A 13017-nucleotide genomic window follows, 5' to 3' on the forward strand; every position below is an offset into this window, starting at 1 on the left:
ATGTATAACACTTTACGTTTCTTTTTAAATTATTATTATGCTTTTTTTTTTTTTGGATACCAATCACTTTCCAACAAACATTCTCCAGTTATGCATTTCCCCTTTATGTACTGTCTTCTTCAGTAGAATGTAAGCTCTTTGAGGGCAGGGACTGTTTTGTTTGCATATACTTGTTATCTCAACACTTAGCACAGTAAGTACCTGGCATATAATAATAAGCCTTACTAAATGCCTCAGTCACTTTTTCTGTGTCTTTTCTTTGTGTCTGTCTCTGTAAGTGTGTGTCTCTCAGTTTCTGTCTCTTTCCCCTCTTCCCTCATTCAATTCTTTTCCCTTCTCTTCCTCTCCTTCCCTACCCTTCCTTCCACCTATCTATCCATCTCTCTCTCCATCCATCCATCACTCATCCATCTATCGATTATAAAGTTAGTGGTTTAAGTTTTACGGATCACTTTTCTTATAACTTAATACAAGGTTAAATGACTGTACTGAACACACACACACACACACCCTTCCCTGATAAGTCCAGAAAAGAGCTCTAACTAGGGTTTCTGACGCCAAGTTAGTGCTCTTCCACCAAACTACATGGTACCAAGTAGCTGTTATGCACTTAAGCCTAGGTGTTTGAGGAAAATTAAAAGTTTAGCTCATGGGGCAGCTAGATAGCACAGTGGGCAGAGTGTCAGGCCTGAAGTCAGGAAGACTGTTCTTAGGTGCATTCAAAACTGGCTTCAGACACTTACTAGCTGTGTGACCCTGGGGGCAAGTCATTTAATCCTGTTTGCCTCTGTTCCTCCTCTGTAGGAAATGGTGAACAACGCCATTATCCTTGTCAAGAAAAACCCAAATGGCATAATGGAATCAGACACAATTGAAGAGATTCAGCCCTTACCCTCCTAGAGTTTTAATATATAAGGGAACTAGATGTTACACTAACAATTATGAAGAAGTCACTCCCTATGTTAAAGCAAAAAATGTGCTTTCCTATAATATCCATCTATTGCATATTCCTATTTCTTCCTATCCTCTAGGACCAAGCAGAACTGTCCTGCTTTTTTGTCATAGAGTCATTGAGAAATTTTAAACAGAAAGATTATATAATCAAATTGCTGCACAAAGAAGATTAATCTAGCAGTGAAGGGAAGGATGAATTGGAGGGTAAAAGAGAAAGGTGAAAAGACAAATTAAGAAGCCATTATATCCATATAAAATGATCATCTAATAAGTGGTAATCAGGGTCTCAGGGTGGGAGGGAGAGCGGTGATAAAAATACAGAGGCAACCTTGTATTTGAAAGACTTGTAAAGCTAAAATTGAAAAGACTCAAAAAAAAAAAAGTCAATGTAGGAGAAGATGGAAGAGCCATAGTAAAACATAAGGCAAGTTTAAGCTTTCTTTGGGCCTTGAATTCTTTGGAACCTCTACTCAGAATAGTGTCTTTAAATGTACAAAACAAAATGCACAGGAGTAAAAAAGATATATTGAAATACAGTTATCAAATCACTTTAAAAACATTTTTATCAACCCAACACTAAGAATTTCTGAATAAGTTTTTAAACTATTTTTTAAACTATTTTTAAACTATTCATCACTAATTTTTAAACTATTCATCACTAACTGATGAAGCCAGATCAAAATAAAAATGTCAGAAGAAGAGCAAGTTTAGGGGAAAAGACTCAGGTAAGAATATTCCAGGAGAATTTGAGATTCTTGACCATTTCATTTTTGTTTTTACATCCATTTTACCTACATACTGGGCTAACCAAATGATTACTGAATTAAACTGGAATGAATAATTAATTTGGTTTGGAGACAAATGTTAAGTTTGAAGGGCCAGTGAAATATCCAGGTGAAATGTCCTTTAGGGAACTGGAGGTTTATGCTAGAACTTGTAAGAAAGGTCAATATTTAAATGGGTTAGTTATCAGGAAAGACTTCCTAAAAGATGTAGTCTTTCAGCAGATGAATTGAGAATGTCTTGACTGAGAGATTAAAATGTAAAAACATAGCACTATCACAGGAACAGTCTCTTAGGTACAAGAGGAATCCCCATCCTGTCATCACCACCATCACCATTCTCCATGACCAGGAGTCTCATATGCTAAAGACCCAGGTGCTAGAGGAAAGGACACAGTTTTCCCCACAGACATGAAATCCCTTTGCCACATGGCTTTTAAATTTACTATGGGATGAACAGAGGGCCCAAAGTAGAACTATCGGCACATCTGCCACTCACCCAGAAGCCCTTCTCCCCCCCCCTCCCTGCCTCAGGCTACTGGCTAAACTGCCCTCACTACCCCCACCAACATCTTCCCATCCTGGAAAGGGGAGAGATTGGGAGAAGAGATGCAGAAGAGACCCAGGTGACCATCATCAACTGGCCACCCAGCAGATGCTTCAGAAAGACCAATTGTTCTAGGCTCTACCCCCTCCCAAGCTTTTGCATCTTTATTTCACCTCCCTCCCCAGTGTCCTACCAATCTGTGTTGCTTCAGTCTTTGCTCCCTCTGGAGTGATATTGTAATGGAAATGAAGGTGGGGGCATAGGACTGAGAGGCCAGGATTTACAGCTTAGAGAGGGTTTCCATTAAAATCCCTGACAACTGGTTATTTATGGTTGGGCTGGCTGAAACTGAGCTAATATCCCAGACTAGATCTGGCACCAGCGATGCCCATCAGGAATGAAGAAGGGAGGAACTGAAAAGCCAGCCCCAGTTAACCAAAGCATAAAGTATATGATTGAATCAGATACTCCCTTCCCTACTAGGGAAAGGATGGGAAACCTTTAGAAGCATTTGTGACTTCTGCTTTAAAAAAAAAAAAAAAAAAGCCACATGGTCAAATGATGGTAATAGTGGGGGAGGGAGGACTTTGTATGCTTGGGGTAAGAGGTTAAAGAAGAACTGTGAGGATTTCTTTCCACCACCAATACTGCCAATAATGTCCACTAGTCAGTAACAGAGCTAAACCATGGCTATTTGTCTAAACTGGACCCGAAAAGCTAAGACCCAGTAAAAGTAAGGTCCTGGATGCTAGAATTGTCTTATTTCCAGAACACTTGATTCTTTATTCTTATGGGAAATCAATAATAAAGCAACACATTATATTGTTATATAACTTACTGTTATATAATAATGTTTTGTGATTCTATTGTTATAACACACTATTTTTGTAATACTTGTCTGAATTGGCTTTTCCATGGAGCCTACAATAAATCATTTTCATCCATTCACTCTGTCCATTATGGGACCCAGAACTCAGTGTTATTGAGAGGAATACCATTTATAATAGTTAGCATTTACATAGCACTTGGCAAATATTCTCTCATTTTATCCTTCATATAACAATCCTGGGAGGGAAACTGAAAGGTTGACAGAAATTAAATTACTTCTGTAGGGCCACATATCTAATAAGTGTCTGAGGCTAGATTTGATTTCTTGACTCCAAGCCTAATATGCTGCATTCACAGAGCCATCCAGCTGCCTCTTAAGATTTGTGGAATCTTAGAAATTAGGGGAAAAAACCCCAAAACAAAACAAAAACTTTCTACTTTTGAATGAACACTTGAAGAACTAAAATTGGTTAACACATTTAAAATCACCTTATATGTATAAAACAAATATTTTGTATTTTCCAAGTCTTGTCTAACTATCAATTACATTGGAATCTATATATTTCCCTGTGCTCACCAAAATGAAAAAGCCTTAAAATATGGGGAGGTGGTTAACCAGGAGGGTAACCTTGAAATGTACTCAACTCTTTGGACCTGCAGCAAGAATAGGCAAAGAATTTCAGCATAATGAAAGCTAACAGACTGCCCTCTCTCCCATCCCCATATGTGGGCCACATGTGAGCTCGGTTCTGAAGGACTTGCTTTAGCATAAAATAGCAAATAGTTTGTTTCTATCTCACCCCTATATCTTAAGCCTCTTCCTATCTCTCCCAACTATGATGACAGTAGAAGGATGCCTTAGTTTAAAAGGAGAGACAGATTCTACTCTCACTTCAAAAGAAAAGATTTAGAATTCTCTCTCTCATCTCTCCCTCCCTCTCTCTCTCTCTTCACACACACACACACACACACACACACACACAAATATACATACAAACATACACACAGACTTGCGGTGAGAGTTGTGGGAGTCTCCCCTACTCTTACAGAAACGGTGACTGCTTGCATGTAGCTGGCTACTAGAGGAGGGGCTCATACAAGTAAACCCACATTGGGATTCCAAACCCCTGGCAGCCTTTTCTATTTTGTGTTTTTGGGTTTTTTAAATACTGGGCAGAGGTGCCCAAATAGAGATTTTGAAAGATGAACTTTTCAGCAGTAAACTATCTTTTGGATGTCTCATACAGTTCTGGTTGCATTACTAAAACACCCCTCTACAACTACTACTACTACTATGTACAAGGCTCCTGAGGAAAGATGTGATGTTAGAAGGAAGTGCATAGTATCAGAGCAGGAGTTGTTCTAATTGTACAGAGACGCTATATGGCTATTAACTAGATGACACTGGAGGCTTAAAGTGACCCTACAGGGAGCTGAGCAAGGTCATCATATAGATGGTAATATATCCATATTTGACCTTGTTTGTTAACAAGGGGGGTGGGAGGCAGGAGATAGTTCAGACCGCAGCAGGTAATGTATTGATTTCTAGTGGCGAGGTAGGCACTTTCACCAATAATCATTGTGGTATAGTTCTGCTCAGTGATGTAGATAGATTCATTATAGCCCCTTTTGCTCTGGAATGCAAAAGGCAATTCTATAATTGCCCTCTATCCAAGAATTTAAGAAGCAGAATTATTGGGAAGTAGTTTGGCTTTGGGGGGGATGGAATGGGATGGAGGTGTTTAAAGGGTGGAATTTGAGAGGGTGCTTTACTTTCTAACAATTCAGGGGAGGCGAAACTGTTACTACTCAGACCCATAGAACAAGGAAATCCCTCAGAAGCTTCAATAGTCTATGGCAGTGGTCCTCAAAGTGTAGTCCAAAAAATTGTTGGGGTCTCTGAAACCCTTTCAGAGGGTCTATAAATTCAAAATTATTTTTTATTTCTAATATAATAGCTATAAATATAACCCATGTGAACAAAAACTCTTTGAACAGATCCTCAATAGTTGTTTAACAACATGAAGATACTGAGAACAAAGGTTTGAGAACCACTGGTATGGTGTAAAGGACTCTTGCCTTTCTGAAGGGGGTCTTAGAGGCAATCTAGTACAATCCCCTTGTTTTACAAATGAGGAACCTGAGTCCCCAGGGAAAGGGAAAGGATTTGCCCCCTTTACACAGTCAGTTTTTGTTTTGTTGTTCAATATCATTGTGCAGTTTTTCATCTTGGAATTTGTCAGAAGATCCAGATTCAAGCATTGGTTTCGCTGCCATTCACTGGCAGTCATGACTGTACCAGCTGTACCATTATGTAAACAATTCATTTAACTTTCTTGGTCTCAGTTTCTTCATCTGTAAAACAAGGTTAATAAGAGCCCGTTACCTCATAGGGCTGTTGTGAGGACGAAAAGAGATAATATAGGATTGTCCCAAAAGTCTTGGTGCAGCTTTTAAGCTTTGTTTCTAAATGTACTAAGACCTTTGGTGTATAAATGTATTCAGATTCATCAAGACTGTATATAAAAAGCACTCTGCAAACCTTATGTAAATATTAGTTAGAATTAGGCAGTTTATGATAAGATTATATACATTTGTGATAAATGTAGGTGTGCCCTGTTTTAAGAAAATATGACATTAACAGAGAGGAAGGATGACAAGATAGAAGCAGCCCTGGACATGAAGTCAGGAAGCCCCATAACAATCTCTCCTCTCTCTAGAAGCTATGTGTCATTTTTCTAGTCTCAGGCATTCTTGAAGCCTAAAAGAGAGACAGGCCTTTTAAGATCATCAGTAGGAGAATGCTATCAAAGTCACATTTGTAGAACCTTTTGAAGTTCTGCTTTTCCCAAAACCACCCTAAGAGATAGACATTCTGAGTGTATTGTGCCCATTTCACCAAGGAAGAAACCTAAGGATCAGAAAGTTGATGGTCTACCACTTCAAGGATGGATGGCAGAATGAGGGTTTGATTCCTCTGATTCCAGATGCCTTTTTTCGTTTTTATTAGAGACTGATAACATTTGAAAATTCAAACTTAGAAAATTATAAACTACAATAATTCTTTTTTTTTTTTTTTGCCTTACAAAAAGACTTAATTCAAGAGTCCTTTAAATGATTAGCATATAACTCTTCAGAAACAAATTTGTTCTATAAATCAAGGGCTTTTGCTTGTGCTATAGGACAATCAGCTCCATTTGTACCTAATCAAATTGATGGTGATAGTTATAGTTACTGTTTATCTTCCACTAATCCCTTTATCCTTCTTCTGAACCAGTATATAATATAGAAACAATTTATAATAGAAGTGATAGCCTGTTCAGACCTAAGATTATTAGGAGTAGCAAGTTTCAGAGGTGAACCTTACCCATCTCCAGTTCTAGTACAGTTTAGATTTAAAGTTCTTGAACTAATTGATTTTGCTGCGTGTTTTTTCTCCTTTTCCCTTTTTTTTTCTTAAAATGAATATTCTTTGTTAAATGGGATAGCTTTCTGGGGGAAGGAGACTGGATACATGGAGAAATTTAGGCTATAGAGAAGGCATCAATAAAAATGTCTTTTTAAAAAAAAATCTTAAGCCAGAATCCACGGTGCACTCAGCTGCTGAGCTGGGCTGGATTGGACTAAGAGAGAGAGGTGTTAATTCATTCAAGTGAACTTTTGTGAGGGTTAAACATAAAAGCTGGGAGATACCCAGCAGCTGCTCTGGAGCACTGTCTTCTGGCCCTGCTTCCTGGCTTGACAATCAGGGCCTCTCTTCCCAGATGGCGGATTTTCCCAAGGTCTTGTTACCAACTCCCATTCTTTTTATTGTAAGATCTATATAGGCAGAGACTAATTCATATCTTGGTTTCTCTCTGACACATAGCACCAGGTCCAATGGCCACCATTCTGGGAAAATGGATACCAATACTGGCTTTGAAATTAGATATCTGATAAGCAAAGTTCTCCTAACAACCTCACATAGGAGAATATATATTCTCAAGGGGTGTTGAAGGCTCTTTCCTTTCCAAAAAGAAGAAACCCCATTTGGAGTTCCTGATTGCTCTTATTTCCCCTGGCTATCACCTCACATAAATAAGGACTTTCTAACAACTTGAGCCGTGTATAGATCCAGAAGGGTCTGCCTCTTTAATTAGTGAGTTCTACACCACTGGAGGGGGTTCAAATAATCTAACCCTTTCTGACTCAACACTATGAAATGGCAACCAACTTCCCCTGTGTATTGCTGGCTTCCTCCTTACTTAGCTTTTCAAAGTAACTTTGGCAACACACACCCTCTAGAGATTATGCACAGGTGAGACTCATTTTTCTTTCCCTAGCAACTCTGTGGAGATGGACAATCCAGAGTTCCAAACCTCCCAGAGTACCTTGGACAACCTATGAAATAAATATTGGTCAGTTTTTCTACTGTCTGAGGATAGAAGTCCATCCTAATCGTTACATACTAATCAATCAGTAAACATCAAGTGCCATTACTCTCCACAGCTGCCATACTAGTCATATATCCAACCACCAAGCCCCTGATTCAAGTGTGTGTTTGCATTTTTCTCCCTACATTCTTGGGCCTCCCCCTTTTCTGTTTGCAAGTAAACAATGGCTAGCAATTATATCTGAGGCAATTATTTACCTTCCCCCTAGGATCCTCTTAAAGAACCAAGTCTCTGGGCAATATTTCATGACATCTTGGCTTATACCTGTCTCTCCTTTATTGACCATAAGGACAGAGATTTCTTCAGACTCCTTCACTTTAGCCAAAAGGGGATAAATTTCAATCATTTTGGATACAGGGTGTGCATTGAATTTGGCATAACAACAATTCTTTTTACTATGGATTATTTTATCCTCTGGCAAAGTGCATTGCTTTGACCAGCATCAGGTGTTCATTGAGGGAGCTCTCCCCATTTCCCTTAGGGGACCTAAGAGCCAGAAGCAGGTGATCCATTACAACTCTTCATGTGCTCTCAATCCAGTGCCAAATGAACCAAACCAGGTATTGCCATGCTAACTGTAGCCTGCTGTGAGACAATCAACTTGGAAACTGTTCCCATAAGACCCAGGAATGTCTGTATTAATTCATTCTTAAGGCTGCCGTGAAAAGTGCTACTTATAAGACCAAAGAATGATTGTGTCATTCTGGCCCACTTATGTATATAAAGTACTGCTTTTGCTCCAGCTATGTTAAACTCTCCCTCTCAGGACAACTTCTGATTTTCTCACTGAGAATTTAAATTTGTTTTATCCCTGACTCTCCTGCCTTTACTCTATTTGGCTCCCAAAACCCGCAGGTTAGAAACTGGTCTAATTGACAAATATTTGGGAACAAGAATCAGAAGGTACAGGTCTCTGCCACTCATCAAGTATGATGACAGGGGCAGCTAGGTGGTGCAGTGGATAGACCACCAGGCCTGCAGTCAGGAGGACCTGAGTTCAAATCTCACTGCAGACACTTAATACTTCCTGGCTGTGTGACCCTGGGCAAGTCACTTGACCCCAATTGCCTCAGCCAAAAAAAAGGAAACTAATAGTGTCCTTTGGACAAAGAACTTACTCTCTTAATTTTTTCATCTATATAATGTGGTATTTAATACTATTTGTCCTAGAGTTGTAAATTTTAAAGCACTATTAATTCCTATAGTTTCCTAGAATTAGGATATGATTTAGTAGTCTACTAGACTATAAGATCAATGAAGATAGGTTTTGTTGTTGTGCAGTCCTGTCCAATTCTTTGTGACCTCATTTTCTTGGCAGAGGAATGGTTTGCCATTTCCTTCTGCAGCTCATTGGAGGAATTGAGGCAGACAGGGTTAAGTGACTTGCCTAGGGCAGGTGGCTAATGTCTGAAGCCAGATTTGAACTTAGGTATTCCTGACTCCCAGCCTAGAACTCTTTTTAGAGCACTACCTAATTGAGTGGTGCTCTATTCATAAAGCACCTAATAGGCACCTAATTGCCCTATGAAGAAGAGAGTCATATTTATATTTACTAGCACTCTAGCGCCTAGCACTGGAGTACTTAATGTTTCCTTTCTCATCTTTACAATACTTTGGAAATTATAAGCATCCAATCCACCTCCTATGTGAAAGATATTCCCCAAGTTGTTTCTCAGTTACTATTGGTTGCTGTCCTCCTCTTCTGATTACTATGCATCTATTGTGTATATATGTATGAGTGTGTATACATATGCGTGCACACACACATGTGGTTGTTGTACTTATGGATGTACAGTAGAATGTAAGCCCCTTGAGGGCAGGGACTCTTTTTGTCTTTGCATCCCCAGGGCTTGGCACAGCACTTTACACATAATACTTAATAAATGCTTATTAAATTGAAGCTGAAGCATAGCTGTCCCAAGTATAGCAAAGCAAAGACCAACTAGTCACTTTTGCTCCCAGCAAGAACACTTGCACAGAATAAATACTGGTTGGTGTCTTGACCCTCCTTCATTGTGATTAGTACATATAGACAAATGGCTAACTTGGAATACACCATGAAAACTCAACCCCAAGAGGACAACTCTACAATGGAGTAGAAATAAATGTGTAAATACATATGTGTGCATGTGTACAGACATGTACAGACACATGGCTATTGCCCTGGAAATCATCTGAGTCACCAAAAGGCTAGAGTGGACAAGCATAACAAAGCTGTCTGAGATCTAATGTCACCGTTTTTTGAGACAGCCCTATTCTTTTCTGGCTTCTATAGTTATAAAGCGCAACTCTCCCACATATACTCCCACAAAGAGAACCAGATTGAATAGTGATCAAAAAATACAAAGAGAAATAGCAATGACACACTTCATGCAGAGCAAGCCAAAAAGAAAGTCAGAAGTCTGTGTGAGCACTGAAATAAGAATTCCACCATGGAGATGATATTTGTTTTGTTATTCAGTCATTTCAGTCATGCCCTTCACCTAGTCTTGCAAATATTCTTCTCCTTCCTCAGATAGGTTTTTTCCTTGATTCTGCTTTTATTACCTTATGCCAGAAATCATAAAACTTCAAAATATACTTCAGAAGATGAGAAAGAATAACTCTTCATGACCCTGGAAACCAGTATAAACACAGGTAAACAGGAGAACAGCCTGCCAACTTTTTGACCAGAGGCAATCCAAGAATATCTAAAGTCTGTGGAATGCTGAAAGAGAAGCCCCAGGATAGTGGAAGCTTATTACCCTCTTACTAAAGTACTGTGAGGTTGGGAGGGTTAGGATGTATAAATCCACAAATCATTGAGGGCCAGTGCTCCGGTGGAACCTAAAGAGAACTCCTCTTGTTCAGGGAGTCCTTTAGACCTCAGCACTCTGATCCTGGATACCTCAGGAAAGCCTGAAAAAATCTGCCAGCATTAAGAGTGTAGACACATCAGAAAAATTGGAAACCAGCTATCCAGGAGTCTAGGAAATCAAGTTGAGGGCCAAACCCGGCATGACCATGTTACCCAAGTGTTTCCAAGAAGGAGCTTAGCCCTTGCATACAATCTCAAACCAGGAACTGAGTCTAGAGGCATGAACAAATAAAAGACCAAACACAATAAAGAAATAAATGTAATCAATCAGTCAAGAGACTGCCAAGAGGTAAACCCAGAAAAGGAAATTAACTCTACAAGTACAAGCAGAGCAGAGTTGGGAAAATGGCTTGGCCACAAGGACTCTCAAAAGTGGTTGGAATAAATGAAAAACAATTTTTAATGAAATAAGAAGTAAATGGAACTAATATAAAGAGCTAGAAACTTAGGGGACATTTAAGTAATGAATCTACTAAAAATTGGAGTAGGACAATTAGAACTCAATGATGCCAGTAATAAGAGTTATAACAAAATCAGAAGGAAATGTATTGAGTTTGCTTCAGGAAATAGTCAAATTAGATGTAAGGAATCCTGGTTTGGGGGAAAGAACTCTGGACTTAAAACTAGAAGAACCAGATTCTAGTTCTAACTCTACCATTCCCCATGACTTTGATCAAGTCACTTCCCCTCAATAGATGACCCACAGTATTTGAAACATAATGGGGGTTTAATATTTATGCATTGATTTATGGTCTCCAAGTTTCCTTCCAACAATAGCATTTTATGATTCTATGATTCTAGGTAGCATGATCATGTAAAATCAAAAACTACACCTGACAGCACAGGTGTGTGACACTGGAACCGATGTCTCAAGAGAGTTTGGGAGTCTTCTATATAGATAAGATAAAATGTAGGAGAGTTTCTTATCTATTGAAGATATTTCCTTCTTGGTAAAATGAAAATGGCTTGTCCACAAGGACTCTCAAAAGTGGTTGAAAGAAAGGAAAAACAAATTTTTTTAAATAAAATAAGAAGTAAATGGAATATAAAGAGATAGAAACTAAGGGGAACATCTAAGTAATGAATCTACTAAAAATTGGAGTGGGACAATTAGAAATCAATGATGCTAGTAATAAGACATAACAAAATCAGAAGGAAATGATTTAGTTTGCTTCAGGAAATAGTCAAATTAGATGTAAGGAATCCTGGTTTGGGGGAAAAGAGCTCTGAACTTAAAACCAGAAGAATCAGATTCTAGTTCTAACTCTACCATTCCCCATGACTTTGATCAAGTCACTTCCCCTCAATAGATGACCCACAGTATTTGAAACATAATGGGGGCTTAATATTTATGCATTGATTTATGGTCTCCAAGTTTCCTTCCAACAATGGCATTTTATGATTCTATGATTCTAGGTAGCATGAGCATGTAAAATCAAAGACTACACCTGACAGCACAGGTGTGTGACACTGGAACTGATGTCTTAAGAGAGTTTGGGAGTCTTCTATATAGATAAGATAAAATGTAGGAGAGCTTCTTATCTGTTGAAGTTATTTCCTTTTTGGTAAAATGAGGGTGCTGAATCCTACAGATTTGGTAAGGAAACATACCTTTCTCCTCACAGCAGAGGGGCAGGAGAGTGATGGCAGAATGTTGTTTATACATTGTCAGAGATGGTCCTTATGTCTTTGCTTACCCATTTTTGTTGAATTTAAGGGGACTGTGTGTATGATGTATGCATATCTGCCAATAACTGTGATGTAAAACAAAAGGCATCAATATTTTTTTTAATTAAGGGGTTGGACTAAATCTCTTGAGCTCTCTTTTAGCTCAATTTAACAAGGCATTTATCAGATGCCTATTATGTGCAAGGTATTATGCAAAGGTCTGGAAATACAAAGGCAAAAATCAAACAATTCTCTGCCATAAAGGAACTTAAAAGGATGGAACATGTAAATACTAAGATAGGAATAAGGATTGGACCTATTCGTTTGAATAAGGAACTTCAGGAAAAGGAAACTCCCTCTAATCAATTGTGATTAATTTAATCAATTAAATTACTTATTCAGGATCACAACTTGTGTTAGAGGGAGGAAAGACATATAGACAGAAACAGAGCAAAGACAGAGAAGCAGAGAATTCATAAAGTGCTTCCAATCATGCTTGAAGTGCTGGGGCTTAAGTGTTCCTGGCTTCAAAGCCTGGAATCTTGTCCCCTATTCCATATTTCACAAAATAATTTCAAGAGGGAGCCAGCATTAACAACAGGGGGAATTAGAAAAGATCCCTGTAAGAGGTGACACCTACTTAGTGCTTTGAAAGGAGAAAAGTGTCCAAGAGGCTGAGGAGATGAGGAGAGAAGGCATTCCAAAGGTGGGGGACCCCCACGCAAAGCCGCAGAAGCGGGAGATGAAACACTGTATCACTGTCATTCTATGATCCCAGAGAGGATGCTCAGCGGAGCCTGGGTAATAGACGCGATGACCTTTCAGTGGAATTCTGTGGTCCAGAAGGATAAAACTAAGTTAACAGCACCATCTAGGGGAAAGAAGATTCCAAGTGCCCCAGGATGAGTCGACAGTGCCGGACCCTCAAGACTGCAGAAACTGGAGGTA

General features: G+C 39.0%; 1 protein-coding gene across 1 annotated transcript in view; it reads right to left on the bottom strand.

Annotated features, from left to right (window-relative positions):
- TTLL6 (tubulin tyrosine ligase like 6) overlaps positions 1–13000 on the bottom strand; it is a 48972-nt gene extending 35972 nt beyond the window's left edge. The window contains exon 1 of the mRNA XM_051994739.1: positions 12013–13000. The gene's annotated coding sequence lies outside the window, so the exon portion shown is untranslated. The remainder of the gene's footprint in view (positions 1–12012) is intronic.
- Between the last annotated feature and the right edge of the window lie 17 nt (positions 13001–13017).

Source organism: Antechinus flavipes, chromosome 4, assembly GCF_016432865.1.
Source record: "Antechinus flavipes isolate AdamAnt ecotype Samford, QLD, Australia chromosome 4, AdamAnt_v2, whole genome shotgun sequence".
Taxonomy (NCBI): Eukaryota; Metazoa; Chordata; class Mammalia; order Dasyuromorphia; family Dasyuridae; genus Antechinus; species Antechinus flavipes.